Consider the following 25,262-nt stretch of genomic DNA (forward strand, 5'->3'; position numbering starts at 1 on the left):
ATTAGCTTGTATCTCCTAAACAACACAATGTAACTCGAAAAGATTTGGTGTGACGTGTACGTCTAAATATGTAGCCTCAAAAGTGAACCCACAGGAGAATTTTCTTTCGTCAAAATTTTTCAGAAAACCAGGTTTTTAGGAAATCCCGCATCATGCGAAATCATCTTCTTTTTCCTAAACAACACGATGTAACTCGAAAAGCTTTGGTGTTGCGTGTTTGTCTAATCGTGTAGCCTCAAAAGAGAATGCACAGGAGAGTTTTCCCTCGAAAAAATATGTAAGAATACCATGTTATAAGGAAATACAGTGTTGCAGAGTAAAGACAAATATGTACGTATTGGAAACACTTTACGAGAAGAAATAACGCATCATACTGTAGCCGCCAGCAGCTACATGTAAACCGGGTTACCTGTTGAGAGAATTTTGGGGTCATAGGGAAGAGCGGCGAAAAGAAAGTACGGCTAAGTCAATGTTCACTGATCAAAGCCCTAAACTTTAATGGCGCCAGACCTTATAACAGTTCGGGCAAACCCTTCCCCCCAGACTCCAGGCTGAGTTCCGGTGGAAGTTGTCTAGCTTCTCTTGGATGTCTTCGTCTTGACTGCTCCGGCAGCTGGGTGGGTCACCTGTTTAATTCAGGAATTCCTATACCTGGAGGAACAATGAACTTGACCTTTACTACGTGCACTCCACCCTAGGTGGAGCAGGATCCTGGCTAACTGGGAGAAGTTAACCTTGACCAAAGTCAAACTCTGACCAAGTGCAAGACTGCCCCAATATGGCTCTGTACATGTCCTCCCTTTTTTTATTAATTTGAACACGAGGAGGTAGAAAACAAGTGGATAAATATCCTTCATAAGAAGGCGGGCCTTAACCAGGAGGGGAAGCATTGACCGTAATTCCTCTTAAATATTGTATAACGTCTTTTTCAGAGGAGGGGTAATAGGCTCCCTTATTATTTTAAGGACAGCCTCTCGACGTTAACCCCTATGCAATTAGGTGTACTTCCTGGGGACTCAGAAGCAGAAATTCACCTCCCCATGCAGTGCTTTGCCTCGCACGTCTCGCTGGTACCCATGTTTGTTCATAAACAAACACACATAGATCTGAGTTCTATGTGGCTCCCTCTTTGGAGATCCACTTGTGTAAGTTTTGAAGCCAGGGGGGTCTGCAAGTGTCTTTAACAGACATGTAATCTCTCCATCCAGGTGAGCCTGGGTGGAGACAGCCAGTCTGCTTAACAGACAAGGTCAAGAGTTAAAGGTGGAATAGGATTAACTTGTCCCAGAAGTATCCAATTCAGTTGTAAATTAACAACTTTAAGGACCCAAGGCTTGGCCTCTGAGATGGGAGAGGTAGCCTTGTGTATCAAGAAATAAGCTGTTACTTCTCAGGAAAAGAGGAGACTATATGTTAAATTAACACAGCTGGCTGAAGATTGTTAGCCATCTTCAAAATTGGAATCTTCAATATTGGAATTATTTCTAGACCAGTCTATGGTTGAGTCAGCTGAACACAATAAGGAGAAGAGTCATTTTAACTCTTCTTAATTAATTTTTCCTAAGCTAGCATAACAGTCTCCATGTTCTGTCCCACAAAGTCTAAAAGCTTGAAGCTAGGCAATTTATCTAACCTGGGACATTTAACAATTGAGGTAAGTCAAGAACATATACCCAATATAGCTCTTATGTTACCATGGTCTGGGCATTCAGCAAGCACACAGTCAGCATATCTTCTGCAGCATTCTGTGGAAAAAACAGAGGACATGCCTTCTCCCCCAATATTAAATCAGGATCATGGCATATGTTAGTAAGTGAATTCCTTCATTTCACCTAGACATCAATATGCCTAATTACAAGATGTCATATACATTTAGCAAGGAGTTTCTTGGCATCCAATTTTAAAATTTTAAAATTTTCTTAAAAACATGTAAGCATAATTTAAATTATATGCACAGGGACACAATTTCCCCTCTCTTCTTTCTTCCAAGAAGATATTGTTTTATTAATTTAAGTTGGAACACAAAGTATAAACCATAACATAGGCAATAACTATGTAATTATATAAAATAAAGTTGCTTTTTCTGTTAGAGCAGTTGCAACTAGACAGCCTAAAAATGAATCATTAGTCACATGTACATATTTTTTTAATCTTTTAAATTAGAAATATGAATATCATTTATCTGTAATAACTAAGTCCTCTAGGATTAACACCATTACGTGGTAGAGGTAGAAATTGAGGACATCAAGAACAAATCTTTATAATTTGATGTGTACAAAATATAAAATTATTTCAAATACCTAAAGGACAGTCATTTAGAGAACATATCCTTTGTTCTTAGAAATTTGAATCACATTTGTATAAACTGTAGAAATTAAGAATTAGCAGTATTAAAAATGGACCAATTTTAAGCAATTATAAACCATGAGCTATGTATATCTACTATTATTAAAAGCTTGACCTTTAACATCTTAAAAATAGCTGCTATAGCACCCAATTCAGGTATCTGTGTTGAAGCAGGGAGAAACTTAAAGGAATAAACATGTGATCTGATAGTACAAATTATCTTTTGGATAACAATTATTAATTTTGCCTAAAAATGCTTGCCATGTAATAGATCAACCATTAATAATAAATTTGATTGTTGCTTGAAGCAAGGAACAAACGTTTCCTACCTTGAAAACAGAGGTTTAAGACCTTCTGTGGCAAGCTTAAAATGAGGTAAATATAAGATAAAGCCAATTAATATATCCTAACAACTTTTGAAAGCCATTTACCTAAAAATTCTAAAAGTCTATAGGAGCAAGGGCCTGTAACAAACATTCTATGAACATTATACACTGAAAATTTTAAGATCTTAACTTCTAGTATTGAAACAGAGACAAAACACTTTTTCTCACAAGACATAAGGCTGTTAGCCATTCCTTGAGGCAAAACTTTCTAATGAAATTGTTTTGTTGTCTCTTTAAAATTAGAAGCAAATGCTTTTATAATTATCAGAATGTAAAGCAAAAAACCAACCCTTTAAATTTACAATAATTTTATAGGGAGTAGACAGGCCAAATGTTAATGCTTTTATAGCCTCCTTGACCTTTCATAGATTTGAACTGCATTTTAACCCACACCTGGATAAGTCAAAAACCTTTTTTTTTTTTTTTTTTTTTTTTAAAGCCAAACACTCCCTAGGTGGGGCCTGTAAGGCAGAAACAATTTCTCAAAACTTCCTCACTAGCTTCCCCTGAGGCAGCTCTAAGCTTTGCATTAACTCAAATGTAAATTTTTTTATCTGCCCTAGGATCCACCTTGAGTCCTTGGCAAGGACTTTGTATGAGATTCCTCAAATGTAAATATCTTCTAATCTGAGCCTTTTATCTAAGACCAGACCCAAACCTACAAGGACAATTTAAGGATTAAACAAAAGAAACCTGTAATTTCATGGTCAAAGGAACCTACTTGATATCAAATACATTTCTACAGAGATCTCCTTTTTAATCTTGGAGGGTTAAATTTTGCTCCTACCATTGTAGCCTATAAACTTGTGGAAAAGAGGCAATGGGCCTCTAAAACCCATAGCTGCATCACTCTCAAAATTATCTTAATTACAAAATGTTAATTACGAGCCTGCAAACTGAAAACTGTAGCCAATGACACACTGATTTTTATTGTAACTCAATGTTTTGTTGCAATATTAGAGCACAATTGTAATTTTGGAAGCAAATCTCAATTTTAAACAATCTATTTTCTTTAAAATTAATGGCAAACACATATTTACAGCACAAGGTTTGTATGCCAGTTCTTATGTTCAAGTGTATAACAGTGTAACTTATTAAAGAGACAATATTTTAAATCTTAATCTTCATTAAGTCTAATCTCCAGGCCAAGATTCACATGAAACACCATGCCAATTTAGGAGCGTCCCAAAGGCCTGTATTTCCTGGATTGCGTCATGCCACGTGGTGTTCAAAATGGCGACTACCCTAAACTACCAGCCTTAATCGTCGTGCCACGTGTTTGTTTAAAAATGGCGACTACCCTAAACTACCAGCTTTCACCTAACATTTGTTAATAACATTATACCTTTTAAATCATGTGCAGTGACTTAAGCCAATACTCTATAGTCAAGACATGCAAAATATACCTTTAAATCCAATTATAAACAAGAACAAAGCATGAGTGGCGTTAGGCCACGTGTAGTTAGTTAAGATAGCTCTAACACTGAATCACCAGTTTTAAACTAACCTTTTCTTAATAACACTATACCTTTTACATAATAACCAATTAATTTATAACTCTTTAGTCAAGAAATGTAAAGCCTTATATCATTAAAACCAATTAGAAACAAGTATAAAGCGACTATATGAATTTCACAAGCCAAACCAAGGTCTTCCCAAATCTTGAGGTTTCTGGGCTTTAAGAGCGGCTTTTTCCCCAGCCACGCTTGCCTCTTGAGTGAGCTGCGCTGTCGCGGCGTGGCTTTGAATCAATCCCCACACAAACTGTGGCTAGCTCAAGAGGTTACCAGCAGATGTAATCTTTACCAATTTTTTCTTTTTAACATGAAACAGTCATTCACACAAAGACACAGAGAGGACATAAACATACACATAGACAGTCGGTGTACCGGGACAAACACGGAAAGATACACAGAAAGTTAAGCGTGCTTGTTAAGCAATTGCATCCATTTTCTTCTTTAAACAGCTCTTAGAAGCTGTGGACATATGCCTATTTTTAAAAACCCCTTTCTTTTCGCAGAAATCAGCTCTTACGAGCTTTGGGCAAATGCCTACCAAATTCCTTCCCCATATTTCCCTATCTTATCAACCCAAGCAGTCCCTGCGCTGGGTCCACGCAGTATGCTTGAAAAACTGTATCCATTCCTTGCACTCACAACCATAGACACGAATTCACTAGCGCTAGTTTTGCCCTCTATGTTGCTTACCGTGCGGACACCATTAATTTTCACCTTTTTCTGCGAAGCTTCGCTGGATAGGGCTACCTCAAGAAATTCTCTCGTGCCAGGTCTTCCCACGTTCAGGCGCCACTATGTAGCCGCCAGCAGCTACATGTAAACCGGGTTACCTGTTGAGAGAATTTTGGGGTCATAGGGAAGAGCGGCGAAAAGAAAGTACGGCTAAGTCAATGTTCACTGATCAAAGCCCTAAACTTTAATGGCGCCAGACCTTATAACAGTTCGGGCAAACCCTTCCCCCCAGACTCCAGGCTGAGTTCCGGTGGAAGTTGTCTAGCTTCTCTTGGATGTCTTCGTCTTGACTGCTCCGGCAGCTGGGTGGGTCACCTGTTTAATTCAGGAATTCCTATACCTGGAGGAACAATGAACTTGACCTTTACTACGTGCACTCCACCCTAGGTGGAGCAGGATCCTGGCTAACTGGGAGAAGTTAACCTTGACCAAAGTCAAACTCTGACCAAGTGCAAGACTGCCCCAATATGGCTCTGTACATCATACAATATTTGCTTGTGTCTCCTAAACAACACGTTGTAACTGAAAAATATTTGGTGTGGCTCGTACGTCTACACGTGTAGCCTCAAAAGAGAACCTACAGGAGAACTTTCTTTCGTCAAAATTTGTCAGAAAACCACGTTTTAAGGAAATCCCGCTTCGTGCAAAATTATCTTGTTTTTCCTAAACAACACGTTGTACCTCGAAAAGCTTTGGTGTTGCGTGTATGTCTGAGCATGTAGCCTCTAAAGAGAATGCACAGGAGAGTTTTCTCTCGAAAGAACATGTAAGAATACAACGTTATAAGGAAATACAGTGTTGCAGAGTAAAGACAAATACATATGTATTGGAACCACTTTACGAAAAGAAATAACGCATCATACAAAATTAGCTTGTATCTCTTAAACAACATGTTGTAACTCGGAAGGATTTGGTGTGGCGTGCACGTCTAAACGTGTAGCCTCAAAACAGAAGCCACAGGAGAATTTTCTTTCGTCAAAATTTGTCAGAAAACCACGTTTTAAGGAAATCCCGCATCGTACAAAATTATATTGTTTTCCATAAACAACACGTTGTAACTCGAAAAGCTTTGGTGTTGCCTGTATGTCTAAGTGTGTAGCCTCAAAAGGGAACGCACAGGATAGTTTTCTCTCGAAGGAATATGTAAGAATACCACGTTTTAAGGAAATATAATGCTGCAGTGTAAAGACAAATATGTACTTATTGGAAACACTTTATGAGAAGAATTAACGCATCGTAAAAAATTAGCTTATATCTCCTAAACAACACGTTGTAATTCGAAAAGATTTGGTGTGGCTCGTACCTCTACACGTGTAGCCTCAAAAGAGAACCCACAGGAGAACTTTCTTTCGTCAAAATTTTTCAGAAAACCACGTTTTATGGAAATCTCGCATCGTGCTAAATTATCTTGTTTTTCCTAAACAACACATTGTAACTCGAAAAGCTTTGGCGTTCCATGTTTGTCTAAGCGTGTCCCCTCAAAAGAGAACGCACAGGAGAGTTTTCCCTCGAAATAATATGTAAGAATACCATGTTATAAGGAAATACAGTGTAGCAGATTAAAGACAAATAAGTACGTATTGGAAACACTTTACAAGAAGAAATAATGTTTCGTACAAAATTAGCTTGTATCTCCTAAACAACACGTGGTAACTTGAAAGGATTTGGTGTGGTGTGTACGTCTAAACGTGTAGCCTCAAAAGAGAACCCACAGGAGAATTTTCTTTATTCAAAATTTTTCAGAAAACCACATTTTAAGGAAATCCTGCATCGTGCGAAATCATCTTCTTTTTCCTAAACAACATGTTGTAACTCGAAAAGCTATGGTGTTGCGTGTATGTGTAAGCGTGGAGCCTCAAAAGAGAAGGCACTGGAGAGTTTTCACTCCAAAGAATATGTAAGAATACCACGTTATAAGGAAATACAATTTTGCAGAGTAAAGACAAATAAGTACATATTGGAAACACTTTACGAGAAGAAATAACACATCTTACAAAATTATCTTGTATCTCCTAAACAACACGTTGTAACTCGGAAGGATTTGGTGTGACGTGTACATCTAAAAGTGTAGCCTCAAACGAGAACTCACAGGAGAATTTTCTTTCATCAAAATTTGTCAGAAACCACGTTTTAAGGAAATCTCGCATCGTGCGAAATTATCTTGTTTTTCCTAAACAACACGTTGTAACTCGAAAAGCTTTGGTGTTGCGTGTATGTCTAAGCGTGTAGCCTCAAAAGAGAACGCACAGGAGAGTTTTCTCTCGAAAGAATATGTAAGAATACCACGTTATAAGGAAATAAAGTGTTGCAGAGTAAAGACAACTACGTACGTATTGGAAACACTTTAAGAGAAGAAATAACACATCGTACAAAATTAGCTTGTATCTCCTAAACAACACGTTGTAACTCGAAAAGATTTGGTGTGGCTCGTACCTCTACACGTGTAGCCTCAAAAGAGAACCCACAGGATAACTTTCTTTCGTCAAAATTTTTCAGACAACCACGTTTTATGGAAATCTCGCATCGTGCAAAATTATCTTGTATTTCCTAAACGACACATTGTAACTCGAAAAGCTTTGGCGTTGCGTGTATGTCTAAGCGTGTAGCCTCTAAAGAGAACGCACAGGAGAGTTTTCTCTCGAAAGAATATGTAAGAATACAACGTTATAAGGAAATACACTGTTGTAGAGTTAAGACAAATAAGTACTTATTGGAAAACTTTACGAGCAGAAGTAACACATCTTACAAAATTAGCTTGTATCTCCGAAACAACACGTGGTAACTCGAAAAGATTTGGTGTGCCGTGTACGTCTAAACGTGTAGCCTCAAAAGAGAACCCACAGGAGAATTTTCTTTCGTCAAAATTTTTCAGAAAACCACGTTTTAAGGAAATCCTGCATCGTGCGAAATCATCTTCTTTTTCCTAAACAACATGTTGTAACTCGAAAAGCTTTGGTGTTGCGTGTATGTGTAAGCATGAAGCCTCAAAAGAGAAGGCACAGGAGAGTTTTCTCTCGAAAGATTATATAAGAATACCACGTTATAAGGAAATACAATTTTGCAGAGTAAAGACAAATAAGTACATATTGGAATGACTTTACAAGAAGAAATAACGCATCGTAAAAAAGTAGCTTGTATCTCCTAAACAACACGTTGTAACTAGAAAAGATTTGGTGAGACGTGTACGTCTAAGCGTGTAGCCTCAAAAGGGAACCCACAAGACACTTTTCTTTCATCAAAATTTGTCAGAAACCACGTTTTAAGGAAATCTCGCATCGTGCGTAATTATCTTGTTTTTCCTAAATAACACGTTATAACTCAAAAAGCTTTGATGTTGCCTGTATGTCTAAGTGTGTAACCTCAAAAGAGAATGCACAGGATAGTTTTCTCTTGAAAGAATATGTAAGAATACCACGTTATAAGGAAATACAATGTTGCAGAGTAAAGACAAATACGTACGTATTGGAAACACTTTACGAGAAGAATTAACGCATCTTAAAAAATTAGCTTGTATCTCCTAAACAACACGGTGTAACTCGAAAAGATTTGGTGTGGCATGTACGTCTAAACGTGTAGCCTCAAAAGAGAACCTACAGGAGAATTTTCTTTCTTCAAAATTTTTCAAAAAACCACGTTTTAAGGAAATCCCGCATCGTGTGAAATCATCTTCTTTTTCCTAAACAACATGTTGTAACTTGAAAAGCATTGGTGTTTCGTGTATGTGTAAGCGTGGAGCCTCAAAAGAAAAGGCACAGGAGAATTTTCTCTCGAAAGAATATGTAAGAATACCACGTTATACGGAAATACAATTTTGCAGAGTATAGACAAATAAGTACATATTGGAAACACTTACAAGAAGAAATAACGCATCGTACAAAATTAGCTTGTATCTCCTAAACAACACGTTGTAACTCGAAAAGATTTGGTGTGGCGTGTACGTCTAAAAGTGTAGCCTCAAAAGAGAACCCACAGGAGAATTTTATTTCATCAAAATTTGTCAGAAACCAGGTTTTAAGGAAATCTCGCATCGTGCGAAATTATCTTGTTTTTCCTAAACAACACGTTGTAACTCGAAAAGCTTTGGTGTTGCGTGTATGTCTAAGCATGTAGCCTCAAAAGAGAACGCACAGGATAAAATTCTCCTGTGGGTTCTCTTTTGAGGGTACACGTTTAGACGTACACGCGACAACAAATCCTTTCGAGTTATAATGTGTTGTTTAGGAGATACAAGCTAATTTTGTACTATGTGTTATTTCATCTTGTAAAGTTTAAGTGTTTCCAATAAGTATGTATTTGTCTTTACTCTGCAACACTGTATTTCCTTAAAACGTGGTATTCCTACATATTCTTTCGGGAGAAAACTCTCCTGTGCATTCTCTTTTGAGGCTACACGATTAGAAATACACGCAACACCAAATCCTTTCGAGTTACAAAGTGTTGTTTAGGAAAAACAAGATATTTTCGCACGGTGCGGGATTTCCGTAAAAAGTGGTTTTTGACAAATTTTGACCAAAGAAAAGTCTCCTGTGGGTTCTCTTTTGAGGCTACACGTTTAGACGTACACACCACACCAAATCTTTTCCAGTTACAACGTGTTCTTTAGGAGATACAAGCTAATTTTGCATGATGCTTTATTTCTTCTCGTAAAGTGTTTCCAATAAGTACGTATTTGTCTATATTCTGCTTCACTGTATTTCCTTATAACGCGGTATTCTTACATATTCTTTCGAGAGAAAAGTCTCCTGTGCGTTCCCCGTTGAGGCTACGCACTTAGACATACACGCAACACCAAAGCTTTTCAAGTTACAACGTGTTGTTTAGGAAAAACAAGATAATTACGCACGATGCGGGATTTCCTTAATAAGTGGTTTTCTGACAAATTTTGACCAAGGAAAATTCCTCTATGGGTTCTCTTTTGAGGCTACACGTTTAGACGTACAGGCCACACCAAATCTTTTTAAGTTACACCGTGTTGTTTAGGAGATACAAGCTAATTTTGTACGATGCGTTATTTCTTCTCCTAAAGTGTTTCCAATAAGTAAGTATATGTCTTTATTCTGCAACACTGTATTTCCTTATAATGTGGTATTCTTACATATTCTTTCAAGAAAAAACTCTCCTGTGCGTTCACATTTGAGTCTACACGCTTAGACATATACGCAACACCAAAGCTTTTTGCAAGATGCGGGATTTCCTAAAAACTTGGTTTTCTGACAAATTTTGACGAAAGAAAATTCTCCTGTGGGTTCTCTTTTGAGGCTACACATTTAGATGTACAGGCCACACCAAATCTTTTTGAGTTTCAACGTGTTATTTAGGAGATACAAGCTAATTTTTTAAGATGCGTTATTTCTTCTCGTAAAGTGTGTCCAATACGTACTTATTTGTCTTTACTCTGCAACACTGTATTTCCTTATAACGTGGTATTCTTACATATTCTTTCGAGAGAAAACTCTCTTGTGTGTTCTCTTTTGAGGCTACACGCTTAGACATACACGCAGCACCAAAACTTTTCGAGTTACAACGTGTTGTTTAGGAAAAACAAGATAATTTCCACGATGCGGGATTTCCATAAAACGTGGTTTTCTGACAAATTTTGACGAAAGAAAATTCTCCTGTGAGTTCTCTTTTGAGGCTGTACGTTTAGACGTACACGCCACACCAAATCTTTTCGAGTTACATCGTGTTGTTTAGGAGATACAAGCTAATTTTGTACGATGCGTTATTTCTTCTCGTAAAGTGTTTCCAATACATACGTAATTGTCTTTACTCTGCAACACTGTATTTCCTTATAACGTGGTATTCTTATATATTCTTTCGAGAGAAAACTCTCCTGTGCGTTCTCTTTTGAGGCCACACGTTTAGACATACACGCAGCACCAAAGCTTTTCGAGTTACAATGTGTTGTGTCGGAAAAACAAGATAATTTCGCACAATGCGGGATTTACTTAAAACAGGTTGTAATTCGAAAAGCTTTGGTGTTGTGTGTATGTCTAAGCATGTAGCCTCTAAAGAGAACGCACAGGAGAGTTTTTCTCTCGAAAGAATATGCAAGATTACCACGTTATAAGGAAATACAGTGTTGCAGAGTAAAGGCAAATACATACGTATTGGAAACATTTAACCTTTACGAGAAGAAATAACGCATCTTAAAAAATTAGCTTGTATCTCCTAACCAACACGTTGTAACTCGAAAGGATTTGGTGTGGCGTGTAAGTCTAAATGTGTAGCCTCAAAAGAGAACCCACAGGAGAATTTTCTTTCTTCAAAATTTGTCAGAAAACCACGTTTTATGGAAATCCCGCATCGTGCGAAATTATCTTGTTTTTTCGAAACAACACGTTGTAACTCAAAAAGCTTTGTTGTTGCGTGTATGTCTAAGCGTGTAGCCTCAAAAGAGAATGCAAAGGAGAGTTTTTTCTCGAAAGAATATGTAAGAATACCACGTTATTATGAAACACAGTGTTGTAGAGTAAAGACAAATACGTATTGGAAAAACTTTAGGAGAAGAAATAACGCATCGTAAAAAATTAGCTTGTATCTCCTAAACAACACGTTGTAACTTAAAAAGATTTGGTGTGTAGCCTGTACATCTAAACGTGTAGCCTCAAAGGAGAACCCACAGGAGAATTTTCTTTCGTCAAAATTTTCCAGAAAACCACGTTTTAAGGAAATCCCGCATCGTGCGCAATTATCTTGTTTTTCCTAAACAACACGTTGTAACTCGAAAAGCTTTGGTGTTTGGTGTCTGTCTAAGCGTGTAGCCCCAAAAGAGAACGCACAGGAGAGTTTTCTCTCGAAAGAATATGTAAGAATACCACGTTATAAGGAAATACAGTGTGGCAGAGTAAAGACAAATACGTACGTATTGGAAGCACTTTATGAGAGAAATAACGCATCTTGCAAAATTAGCTTGTATGTCCTAAACAACACGTTGTAACTCAAAAGATTTAGTGTGACGTGTTCGTCTAAAAGTGTAGCCTCAAAAGAGAACCCACAGGAGAGTTTTCTTTCGTCAAAATTTGTCAGAAAACCACGTTTTAAGGAAATCCCGCATCTTGCGAAATTATCTTGTTTTTCCTAAACAACACGTTGTAACTAGAAAAGCTTTGGTGTTGCGTGTATGTCTAAGCATGCAGCCTCAAAAGAGAATGCACAGGAGAGTTTTCTCTCGAAAGAATATGTAAGAATGCCACGTTATAAGGAAATATATTGCTGCAGAGTAAAGACATACACGTACTTAATGGAAACACATTATGAGAAGAAATAACGCATGGTACAAAATTAGCTTGTATCTCCGAAACAACACGTGGTAACTCAAAAAGATTTGGTGTGGCATGTACGTCTGAGAGTGTAGCCTCAGAAGAGAACCCACAGGAGAATTTTCTAACCTCAAAATTTGTCAGAAAACCACGTTTTAAGGAAATCCCGCATCGTGCGTAATTATCTTGTTTTTCCTAATCAACACGTTGTAACTCGAAAAGCTTTGGTGTTGCGTGTATGTCTAAGCGTGTAGCCTCCAAAGAGAACGCACAGGATAGTTTTCTCTCAAAAGAATATGTAAGAAAACCATGTTATAAGGAAATAAAGTGTTGCAGAGTAAAGACAAATACGTACTTATGGGAAACACTTTACGAGAAGAAATAACGCATCATGTAAAATGAGCTTGTATCTCCTAAACAACACGCTGTAACTCGAAAAGATTTGGTGTGGCGTGTAGGTCTAAACGTGTAGCCTCAAAAGAGAACCCACAGGAGAGTTTTCTTTTGTCAAAATTTGTCAAAAACCACGTTTTAAGGAAATCCCGCATCGTGCGAAATTATCTTGTTTTTCCTAAACAACATGTTGTAACTCGAAAAGCATTGGTGTTGCGTGTATGTCTAAGCGTGTAGCCTCAAAAGAGAACGCACAGGAGAGTTTTCTCCCGAAAGAATATGTAGGAATACCACATTATAAGGAAATACAGTGTTGCAGAGTAAAGACAAATACATACTTATTGGAAACACTTAAACTTAACGAGTAGAAATAACACATAGTACAAAATTAGCTTGTATCTCCTAAACAACACGTTATAACTCGAAAGGATTTGGTGTGGCTTGTACGTCTAAATGTGTACCCTCAAAAGAGAACCCACGGGAGAATTTTCTTTTGTTCAAAATTTGTCAGAAAACCAAGTTTTAAGGAAATCGCGCATCATGCGAAATTATCTTGTTTTTCCTAAACAACACGTTGTAACTCGAAAAGCTTTGGTGTTGCATGTATGTCTAAGCGTGTAGCCTCCAAAGAGAACGCACAGGAGAGTTTTCTCTCGAAAGAATATGTAAGAATACCACGTTATAAAGAAATACAGTGTTGCAGAGTAAAGGCAAATACATACGTATTGGAAACACTTAAACTTTACGAGAAGAAATAACGCATCTAAAAAAATTAGCTTGTATCTCCTAAACAACACGTTGTATCTCAAAAAGATTTGGTGTGGCATGTACATCTAAACGTGTAGCCTCAAAAGAGAACCCACAGGAGAATTTTCTTTCGTCAAAATTTGTCAGAAAACCACGTTTTATGGAAATCCCGCATCGTGGGAAATTATCTTTTTTTTTTCGGAAACAACACGTTGTAACTCGAAAAGCTTTGTTGTTGCATGTATGTCTAAGCGTGTAGCCTCAAAAGAGAATGCAAAGGAGAGTTTTGTCTCGAAAGAATATGTAAGAATACCACGTTATTAGAAACACAGTGTTGTAGAGTAAAGACAAATACGTATTGGAAAAACTTTACGAGAAGAAATAAAGCATAGTACAAAATTAGCTTGTATCTCCTAAACAACACGTTGTAACTTACAAAGATTTGGTGTGGCCTGTACGTCTAAACGTGTAGCTTCAAAAGAGAACCCACAGGAGAATTTTCTTTCGTCAAAATTTTTCAGAAAACCACGTTTTAAGGAAATCCCGCATCGTGAGAAATTATCTTGTTTTTCCTAAACAACACGTTGTAACTAGAAAAGCTTTGGTGTTGCGTGTATGTCTAAGCATGCAGCCTCAAAAGAGAATGCACAGGAGAGTTTTCTCTCGAAAGAATATGTAAGAATGCCACGTTATAAGGAAATATATTGCTGCAGAGTAAAGACATACACGTACTTAAAGGAAACACATTATGAGAAGAAATAACGCATGGTACAAAATTAGCTTGTATCTCCGAAACAACACGTGGTAACTCAAAAAGATTTGGTGTGGCATGTACGTCTGAGAGTGTAGCCTCAGAAGAGAACCACAGGAGAATTTTCTAACCTCAAAATTTGTCAGAAAACCACGTTTTAAGGAAATCCCACATCGTGCGTAATTATCTTGTATTTCCTAATCAACACGTTGTAACTCGAAAAGCTTTGGTGTTGCGTGTATGTCTAAGCGTGTAGCCTCCAAAGAGAACGCACAGGATAGTTTTCTCTCAAAAGAATATGTAAGAAAACCATGTTATAAGGAAATAAAGTGTTGCAGAGTAAAGACAAATACGTCCTTATGGGAAACACTTTACGAGAAGAAATAACGCATCATGTAAAATTAGCTTGTATCTCCTAAACAACACGCTGTAACTCGAAAAGATTTGGTGTGGCGTGTAGGTCTAAACGTGTAGCCTCAAAAGAGAACCCACAGGAGAGTTTTCTTTTGTCAAAATTTGTCAAAAACCACGTTTTAAGGAAATCCCGCATCGTGCGAAATTATCTTGTTTTTCCTAAACAACATGTTGTAACTCGAAAAGCATTGGTGTTGCGTGTATGTCTAAGCGTGTAGCCTCAAAAGAGAACGCACAGGAGAGTTTTCTCCCGAAAGAATATGTAGGAATACCACATTATAAGGAAATACAGTGTTGCAGAGTAAAGACAAATACATACTTATTGGAAACACTTAAACTTAACGAGTAGAAATAACACATAGTACAAAATTAGCTTGTATCTCCTAAACAACACGTTATAACTCGAAAGGATTTGGTGTGGCTTGTACGTCTAAATGTGTACCCTCAAAAGAGAACCCACGGGAGAATTTTCTTTCCTTCAAAATTTGTCAGAAAACCAAGTTTTAAGGAAATCGCGCATCATGCGAAATTATCTTGTTTTTCCTAAACAACACGTTGTAACTCGAAAAGCTTTGGTGTTGCATGTATGTCTAAGCGTGTAGCCTCCAAAGAGAACGCACAGGAGAGTTTTCTCTCGAAAGAATATGTAAGAATACCACGTTATAAAGAAATACAGTGTTGCAGAGTAAAGGCAAATACATACGTATTGGAAACACTTAAACTTTACAAGAAGAAATAACGCATCTAAAAAAATTAGCTTGTATCTCCTAAACAACACGTTGTATCTCAAAAAGATTTGGTGTGGCGTGTACATCTGAACGTGTAGCCTCAAAAGAGAACCCACAGGAAAATTTTCTTTCGTCAAAATTTGTCAGAAAACCACGTTTTATGGAAATCCCGCATCGTGGGAAATTATCTTTTTTTTTCGGAAACAACACGTTGTAACTCGAAAAGCTTTGTTGTTGCATGTATATCTAAGCGTGTAGCCTCAAAAGAGAATGCAAAGGAGAGTTTTGTCTCGAAAGAATATGTAAGAATACCACGTTATTAGGAAACACAATGTTGTAGAGTAAAGACAAATACGTATTGGAAAAACTTTACGAGAAGAAATAAAGCATAGTACAAAATTAGCTTGTATCTCCTAAACAACACGTTGTAACTTACAAAGATTTGGTGTGGCCTGTACGTCTAAACATGTAGCTTCAAAAGAGAACCCACAGGAGAATTTTCTTTCGTCAAAATTTTTCAGAAAACCACGTTTTAAGGAAATCCCGCATCGTGCGCAATTATCTTCTTTTTCCTAAACAACACGTTGTAACTCGAAAAGCTTTGGTGTTGCGTCTGTGTCTAAGCGTGTAGCCTCAAAAGAGAACGCATAGGAGAGTTTTCTCTCAAAAGAGTATGTAAGAATACCACTTTATAAGGAAATACAGTGTTGCAGAGTAAAGGCAAATACGTATGTATTGGAAACACTTTACCAGAAGAAATAACGCAACGTACAAAATTAGCTTGTATCTCCTAAACAACAAGTTGTAACTCGAAAAGATTTGGTGTGGCATGTACGTCTAAACGTGTAGCCTCAAAAGAGAACCCACAGGAGAATTTTCTTTCGTCAAAACTTTTCAGAAAACCACGTTTTAAGGAAATCCCGCATCATGCGAAATTATCTTGTTTTTCCTAAACAACACGTTGTAACTCGAAAAGCTTTGGTGTTGCGTGTATGTCTAAGCGTGTAGCCTCAAAAGAGAACGCACAGGAGAGTTTTTTCTCGATAGAATTTGTAAGGATACCACGTTATAAGGAAATACAGAGTTGCAGAGTAAAGACAAATACGTATGTATTGGAAACCCATAAACTTTACGAGATGAAATAAAGCATCGTACAAAATTAGCTTGTATCTCCTAAACAACACGTTGTAACTCGAAAAGATTTGGTGTGGCTTGTACGTCTAAACGTGTAGCCTCAAAAGAGAACCCACAGGAGAATTTTCTTTCATCAAAATTTTTCAGAAAACCACGTTTTAAGGAAATCCCGCATCGTGAAAAATTATCTTGTTCTTCCTAAACAACACGTTTTAACTCGAAAAGCTTTGGTGTAGGGTGTATGTCTAAGCGTGCAGCCTCAAAAGAGAATGCACAGGAGAGTTTTCTCTCGAAAGAATATGTAAGAATACCACGTTATAAGGAAATATATTGCTGCAGAGTAAAGACGTATACGTACTTATTGGAAACACATTATGAGAAGAAATAGCACATGGTACAAAATTAGCTTGTATCTCCAAAACAACACGTGGTAACTCAAAAAGATTTGGTGTGGCGTGTACGTCTGAACATGTAGCCTCAAAAGAGAACCCACAGGAGAATTTTCTTACGTCAAAATTTGTCAGAAAACCACGTTTTAAGGAAATCCCGTATCGGGCGAAATTATCTTGTTTTTCCTAATCAACACGTTGTAACTCGAAAAGCTTTGGTGTTGCGTGTATGTCTAAGCGTGTAGCTTCCAAAGAGAACGCACAGGATAGTTTTCTCTCGAAAGAATATGTAAGAATACCACGTGATAAGGAAATACAGTGTTGCAGAGTAAAGACAAATACGTACTTATTGGAAACACTTTACAAGAAGAAATAACGCATCATGCAAAATTAGCATGTATCTCCTAAACAACACGCTGTAACTCGAAAAGATTTGGTGTGGCGTGTACATCTAAACGTGTAGCCTCAAAAGACAACCCACAGGAGAGTTTTCTTTTGTCAAAATTTGTCAAAAACCACGTTTTAAGGAAATCCCGCATCGTGCGAAATTATCTTGTTTTTCCTAAACAACATGTTGTAACTCGAAAAGCATTGGTGTTGCGTGTATGTCTAAGCGTGTAGCCTCAAAAGAGAACGCACAGGAGAGTTTTCTCCCGAAAGAATATGTAGGAATACCACGTTATAAGGAAATACAGTGTTGCAGAGTAAAGACAAATACATACTTATTGGAAACACTTAAACTTAACGAGTAGAAATAACACATAGTACAAAATTAGCTTGTATCTCCTAAACAACACGTTATAACTCGAAAGGATTTGGTGTGGCTTGTACGTCTAAATGTGTACCCTCAAAAGAGAACCCACAAGAGAATTTTCTTTCGTCAAATTTGTCAGAAAACCATGTTTTAAGGATATCCCGCATCGTGCGAAATTATCTTGTTTTTCCTAAACAACACGTTGTAACTCGAAAAGCTTTGGTGTTGCGTGTATGTCTATGCATGTAGCCACTTAAGAGAACGCACAGGAGATTTTTCTCTCCAAAGAACATGTAAGAATACCACGTTATAAGGAAATACAGTGTTTCAGAGTAAAGGCAAATACTTACTTATTGGAAACACTTTACGAGAAGAAATAACGCATCATAAAAAATTAGCTTGTATCTCCTAAACAACACGTGGTAACTCGAAAGGATTTGGTGTGGCATGCACTTCTAAACGTGAAGCCTCAAAAGAGAACCCACAGGAGAATTTTCTTTCGTCAAAATTTGTCAGAAAACCATGTTTTAAGGAAATCCCGCATCGTGTGAAATTATCTTCTTTTTCATAAACAACACGTTGTAACTCGAAAAGCTTTGGTGTTGTGTGTATGTCTAAGAGTGTAGCCCAAAAGAGAACGCACAGGAGACATTTCCCTCAAAAGAATATATAAGAATACCATGTTATAAGGAAATACAGTGTTGCAGAGTAAAGACAAATAAGTACGTATTGGGAAACTTTACGAGCAGAAGTAACACATCTTACAAAATTAGCTTGTATCTCCAAAACAACATGTTGTAACTCGAAAAGATTTGGTGTTCCATGTACGTCTAAATGTGTAGCCTCAAAAGAGAACCCACAGGAGAATTTTCTTTCTTCAAAATTTTTCAGAAAACTACGTTTTAAGGAAATCCCGCATCGTGCGAAATCATCTTCTTTTTCCTAAGCAACATGTTGTAACTCGAAAAGCTTTGGTGTTGCGTGTATGTGTAAGCGTGGAGCCTCAATAGAGAAGGCACAGGAGAGTTCTCTCTTGAAAGAATATGTAAGAATACCACGTTATAAGGAAATACAATTTTGCATAGTAAAGACAAATAAGTACATATTGGAAACACTTTACAAGAAGAAATAACGCATCGTAAAAAATTAGCTTGTATCTCCTAAACAACACGTTGTAACTCGAAAAGATTTGGTGTGACGTGTACGTCTAAACGTGTAGCCTCAAAAGGGAACCCACAAGAGAATTTTCTTTCATCAAAATTTGTCAGTAACCACGTTTTAAGGATATATCGCATCGTGCGAAATTATCTTGTTTTTCCTAAATAACACGTTATAACTCAAAAATCTTTGGTGTTGCGTGTATGTCTAAGTGTGTAACCTCAAAAGAGAACGCACAGGATAGTTTTCTCTAGAAAGAATATGTAAGAATACCACGTTATAAGGAAATACAATGTTGCAGAGTAAAGACAAATACGTACGTATTGGAAACACTTCACGAGAAGAATTAACGCATCGTAAAAAATTAGCTTGAATCTCCTAAACAACACGTTGTAACTCGAAAAGATTTGGTGTGGCATGTATGTCTAAACGTGTAGCCTCAAAAGAGAACCTACAGGAGAATTTCATTTCTTCAAAAATTTTCAGAAAATCACGTTTTAAGGAAATCCCGCATCGTGCGAAATCATCTTCTTTTTCCTAAACAACATGTTGTAACTCGAAAAACTTTGGTGTTGCGTGTATGTGTAAGCGTGGAGCCTCAAAAGAGAAGGCAAAGGAGAGTTTTCTCTCGAAAGAGTATGTAAGAATACCACGTTATAAGGAAATACAATTTTGCAGAGTAAAGACAAATAAATACATATTGGAAACACTTTACGAGAAGAAATAACGCATCGTTCAAAATTACCTTGTATCTCCTAAACAAAACGTTGTAACTTGAAAAGATTTGGTGTGACGTGTACGTCTAAAAGTGTAGCCTCAAAAGAGAACCCACAGGAGAATTTTATTTCATCAAAATTTGTCAGAAACCACGTTTTAAAGAAATCTCGCATCATGCGAAATTATCTTGTTTTTCCTAAACAACACGTTTTAACTCGAAAACCTTTGGTGTTGCGTGTATGTCTAAGCGTGTAGCCTCAAAAGAGAACTCACAGGAGAGTTTTCTCTCGAAAGAATATGTAAAAATACCACGTTATAAGGAAATACAGTGTTGCAGAGTAAAGACAAATAGTATTGGAAACACTTTAAGAGAAGAAATAATGCATCGTACAAAATTAGCTTGTATCTCCTAAACAACACGTTGTTACTCGAAAAGATTTGGTGTGGCTCGTACCTCTACATGTGTAGCCTCAAAAGAAAATCCACAGGAGAACTTTCTTTCGTCAACATTTTTCAGACAACCACGTTTTATGGAAATCTCACATCGTGCGAAATTATCTTGTTTTTCCTAAACAGCACATTGTAACTCGAAAAGCTTTGGCGTTGCGTGTATGTCTAAGTGTGTAGCCTCTAAAGAGAACGCACAGTAGAGTTTTATCTCCAAAGAATATGTAAGAATACCACGTTATAAGGAAATAAAGTGTTGCAGAGTAAAGACAAATACGTACATATTGGAAACACTTTACGAGAAGAAATAACGCATCATACAAAATTAGCTTGTATCTCCTAAACAACACGTGGTAACTTGAAAGGAATTGGTGTGGCGTGTACGTCTAAACATGTAGCCTCAAAAGAAAACCCACTGAAGAATTTTCTTTCGTCAAATTTTTCAGAAAACTACGTTTTAAGGAAATCCTGCATCGTGCGAAATTATCTTGTTTTTCATAAACAACACGTTGTAACTCGAAAAGCTTTGGTGTTGCCTCTTTGTCTAAGTGTGTAGCCGCAAAAGTGAAAGCACGGGATAGTTTTCTCTCGAAAGAATATGTAAGAATACCACGTTATAAGGAAATACAGTGTTGCAGAGTAAAGACAAATATGTAAGTCTTGGAAACACTTTATGAGAATAATTAACACATCCTAAAAAATTAGCTTGTATCTCCGAAACAACACGTTGTAACTCGAAAAGATTTGGTGTGGCATGTTCGTCTAAACGTGTAGCCTCAAAAGAGAACCCACAGGAGAATTTTCTTTCGTCAAAATTTTTCAGAAAACCACACTTCAAGGAAATCCCGCATCGTGAGAAATCATCTTCTTTTTCCTAAACAACATGTTGTAACTCGAAAAGCTTTGGTGTTGCGTGTATGTGTAAGCGTGTAGCCTCAAAAGAGAAGGCAGAGGAGAGTTTTCTCTTGAAAGATTATGTAAGAATACCACGTTATAAGGAAATACAATTTTGCAGAGTAAAGACAAATAAGTACATATTGGAAACCCTTTACGAGAAGAAATAACACATCGTACAAAATTAGCTTGTATCTCCTAAACAGCACGTTGTAACTCGAAAAGATTTGGTGTGACATGTACGTCTAAAGGTGTAGCCTCAACAGAGAACCCACAAGATAATTTTCTTTCATCAAAATTTGTCAGAAACCAGGTTTTAAGGAAATCTCGCATCGTGCGAAATTATCTTGTTTTTCCTAAACAACACATTGTAACTCGAAAAGCTTTGGTGTTGCGTGTGTGTCTAAGCGTATAACCTCAAAAGAGAACGCACAGGATAGTTTTATTTCGAAAGAATATGTAAGAATACCACGTTATAAGGAAATACACTGTTGCAGAGTAAAGACAAATACGTACTGGAAACACTTTACGAGACGAATTAACGCATCGAAAAAATTAGCTTGTATCTCCTAAACAACACATTGTAACTCGAAAAGATTTGGTATGGCATGTACGTCTAAACGTGTAGCCTCGAAAGAGAACCCACAGGAGAATTTTCTTTCTTCAAAATTTTTCAGAAAACCACGTTTTAAGGAAATCCCGCATCATGCGAAATCATCTTCTTTTTCCTAAATAACAGGTTGTAACTCGAAAAGCTTTGGTGTTGCGTGTATGTGTAAGTGAGGAGCCTCAAAAGAGAAGGCACAGGAAAGTTTTCTCTCGAAAGAATATGCAAGAATACCACGTTATAAGGAAATACAATTTTGCAGAGTAAAGACAAATAAGTACTTATTGGAAACACTTTAGGAGAAGAAATAACGAATCGTACAAAATTAGCTTGTATCTCCTAAACAACACGTTGTAACTTGAAAGGATTTGGTGTGACGTGTATGTCTCAACGTGTAGCCTCAAAAGAGAACCCATGAAGATCCAGAAATGAAACCACACACCTATGGCCACTTGATCCTCGACAAAGAGGCTGAAAACATCCAATGGAAAAAAAGATAGCCTTTTCAACAAATGGTGCTGTTTCAACTGGAGGTCAGCATGCAGAAGAATGCGACTTGATCCATCCTTGTCTCCTTGTACTAAGCTCAAATCCAAATGGATCAAGGACCTCCACATAAAGCCAGACACTCTGAAGCTAATAGAAAAGAAACTGGGGAAGACCCTTGAGGACATCGGTACAGGGAGAAAGTTTCTGAACAGAACACCAATAGCGTATGCTCTAAGAGCAAGAATTGACAAATGGGACCTCATGAAATTACAAAGTTTCTGTAAGACAAAGGACACCATCAAGAGGAAAAATCGGCAACCAACAAATTGGGAAAAGATCTTCACCAATCCTACATCAGATAGAGGGCTAATATCCAATATATATAAAGAACTCAAGAAGTTAGACTCCAGAAAACCGAACAATCCTATTAAAAAATGGGGTACAGAGTTAAACAAAGAATTCACACCTGAAGAACTTCGGATGGCGGAGAAGCATCTTAAAAAATGCTCAACTTCATTAGTCATTAGGGAAATGCAAATCAAAACAACCCTGAGATTTCATCTTACACCAGTCAGAATGGCTAAGATTAAAAATTCAGGAGACAGCAGGTGTTGGAGAGGGTGTGGAGAAAGAGGAACACTCCTCCACTGCTGGTGGGGCTGCAAATTGGTACAACCACTCTGGAAATCAGTCTGGCGGTTCCTCCGAAAACTGGGCACCTCACTTCCAGAAGATCCTGCTATACCACTCCTGGGCATATACCCAGAGGATTCCCCACCATATAATAAGGATACATGCTCTACTATGTTCATAGCAGCCCTATTTATAATTGCCAGATGCTGGAAAGAACCCAGGTATCCCTCAACAGAAGAGTGGATACAAAAAATGTGGTATATCTACACAATGGAGTACTATTCAGCCATTAGAAACAATGAATTCATGAAATTCTTAGGCAAATGGATGGAGCTAGAGAACATCATACTAAGTGAGGTAACCCAGACTCAAAAGGTGAATCATGGTATGCACTCACTAATATGTGGTTATTAACCTAGAAAACTGGAATACCCGAAACATAATCCACACATAAAATGAGGTACAAGGAGAAAGGAGGACTGGCCCCTGGTTCTGGAGAGACTCAGTGAAACAGTATTCGGCAAAACCAGAACGGGGAACTGGGAAGGGGTGGGAGGGAGGACAGGGGAAGAGAAGGGGGCTTACGGGACTTTCGGGGAGTGGGGGGGGCTAGAAAAGGGGAAATCATTTGAAATGTAAATAAATTATATCAAATAAAAAAAAAGAATAAAAAAAAAAAAAGGAAAAAAAAATAAGGAAATACAATTTTGCAGAGTAAAGACCAATAAGTACATATTGGAAACACTTTACTAGAAGAAATAGCGCATCTTACAAAATTATCTTGTATCTCCTAAACAACACGTTGTAACTCAAAAAGATTTGTTGTGACGTGTACGTCTAAAAGTGTAGCCTCAAACGAGAACCCACAGGAGAATTTTCTTTCATCAAAATTTGTCAGAAACCACGTTTTAAGGAAGTCTCGCATCGTGCGAAATTATCGTGTTTTTCCTAAACAACACGTTGTAACTCGAAAAGCTTTGGTGTTGCGTGGATGTCTACGCGTGTAGCCTCAAAGGAGAACGCACAGGAGAGGTTTCTCTCGAAAGAATATGTAAGAATACCACGTTATAAGGAAATACAGTGTTGCAGAGTAAAGAGAACTACGTACGTATTGGAAACACTTTAAGAGAAGAAATATCGCATCCTAGAAAATTAGCTTGTATCTCCTAAACAACACGTAGTAACTCGAAAAGATTTGGTGTGGCTCGTACCTCTACACGTGCAGCCTCAATAGAGAACCCACAGGAGAACTTTGTTTCGTCAAAATTTTTCAGAAAACCACGTTTAATGGAAATCTCGTATCGTGCGAAATTATCTTGTTTTTCCTAAACAACACGTTGTAACTCCAAAAGCTTTGGCGTTGCGTGTTTGTCTAAGCGTGTAACCTCAAAAGAGAATGCACAGGATTGTTTTCCCTCGAAAGAATATGTAAGAATACCACGTTATAAGGAAATACAGTGTTGCAGAGTAAAGACAAATAAGTACGTATTGGAAACACTATATGAGAAGAAATAACGCATTGTACAATATTTGCTTGTATCTCCTAAACAACACGTTGTAACTCAAAAATATTTCGTGTGGCTCGTATGTCTACACGTTTAGCCTCAAAAGAGAACCCACAGGAGAACTTTCTTTCTTCAAAATTTGTCAGAAAACCACGTTTAAGGAAATCCCGTATCGTGCAAAATTATCTTCTTTTTCCTAAACAACACGTTGTAACTCGAAAAGCTTTGGTGTTGCGTGTATGTCTGAGCATGTAGCCTCTAAAGAGAATGCACAGGAGAGTTTTCTCTCGAAAGAACATGAAAGAATACAACGTTATAAGGAAATACAGTGTTGCAGAGTAAAGACAAATACGTACATATTGGAAACACTTTACGAGAAGAAATAACGCATCATACAAAATTAGCTTGTATCTCCTAAACAACACGTGGTAACTCGAAAGGATTTGGTGTGGCGTGTACATCTAAACGTGTAGCCTCAAAAGAGAACCCACAGGAGAATTTTCTTTCGTCAAAATTTGTCAGAAAACCACGTTTTATGGAAATCTCGCATCATGCCAAATTATCTTGTTTTTCCTAAACAACACATCGTAACTCGAAAAACTTTGGCGTTGCATGTTTGTCTAAGCGTGTAGCCTCAAAAGAGAACGCACAGGAGAGTTTTCCCTCAAAATAATATGTAAGAATACCACGTTATAAGGAAATACAGTGTTGCAGAGTAAAGACAAATAAGTACGTATCGGAAACACTTTACAAGAAGAAATAACGCATCGTACAAAATTAGCTTGTATCTCCTAAACAACACGTGGTAACATTTGGTGTGGCATGTACGTCTAAATGTGTATCCTCAAAAGAGAACCCACAGGAGAATTTTCTTACTTCAAAATTTTTCAGAACACCTCGTTTTAAGGAAATGCCGCATCGTGCGAAATCATCTTCTTTTTCCTAAACAACATGTTGTAACTCGAAAAGCTTTGGTGTTGCGTGTATGTGTAAACGTGTAGCCTCAAAAGAGAAGGCACAGGAGAATTTTCTCTCGAAAGAATATGTAAGAATATCACGTTATAAGGAAATACAATTTTGCAGAGTAAAGACAAATAAGTACATATTGGAAACACTTTACGAGAAGAAATAACACATCGTACAAAATTAGCTTGTATCTCCTAAACAACACGTTGTAACTCGAAAAGATTTGTTGTGACCTGTAAGTCTAAAAGTATAGCCTCAAACGAGAACCGACAGGAGAATCTTCTTTCATCAAA

The sequence above is a fragment of the Apodemus sylvaticus genome, unplaced genomic scaffold (genome assembly GCF_947179515.1).
Source record: "Apodemus sylvaticus unplaced genomic scaffold, mApoSyl1.1 scaffold_33, whole genome shotgun sequence".
In the NCBI taxonomy this organism is placed as follows: Eukaryota; Metazoa; Chordata; class Mammalia; order Rodentia; family Muridae; genus Apodemus; species Apodemus sylvaticus.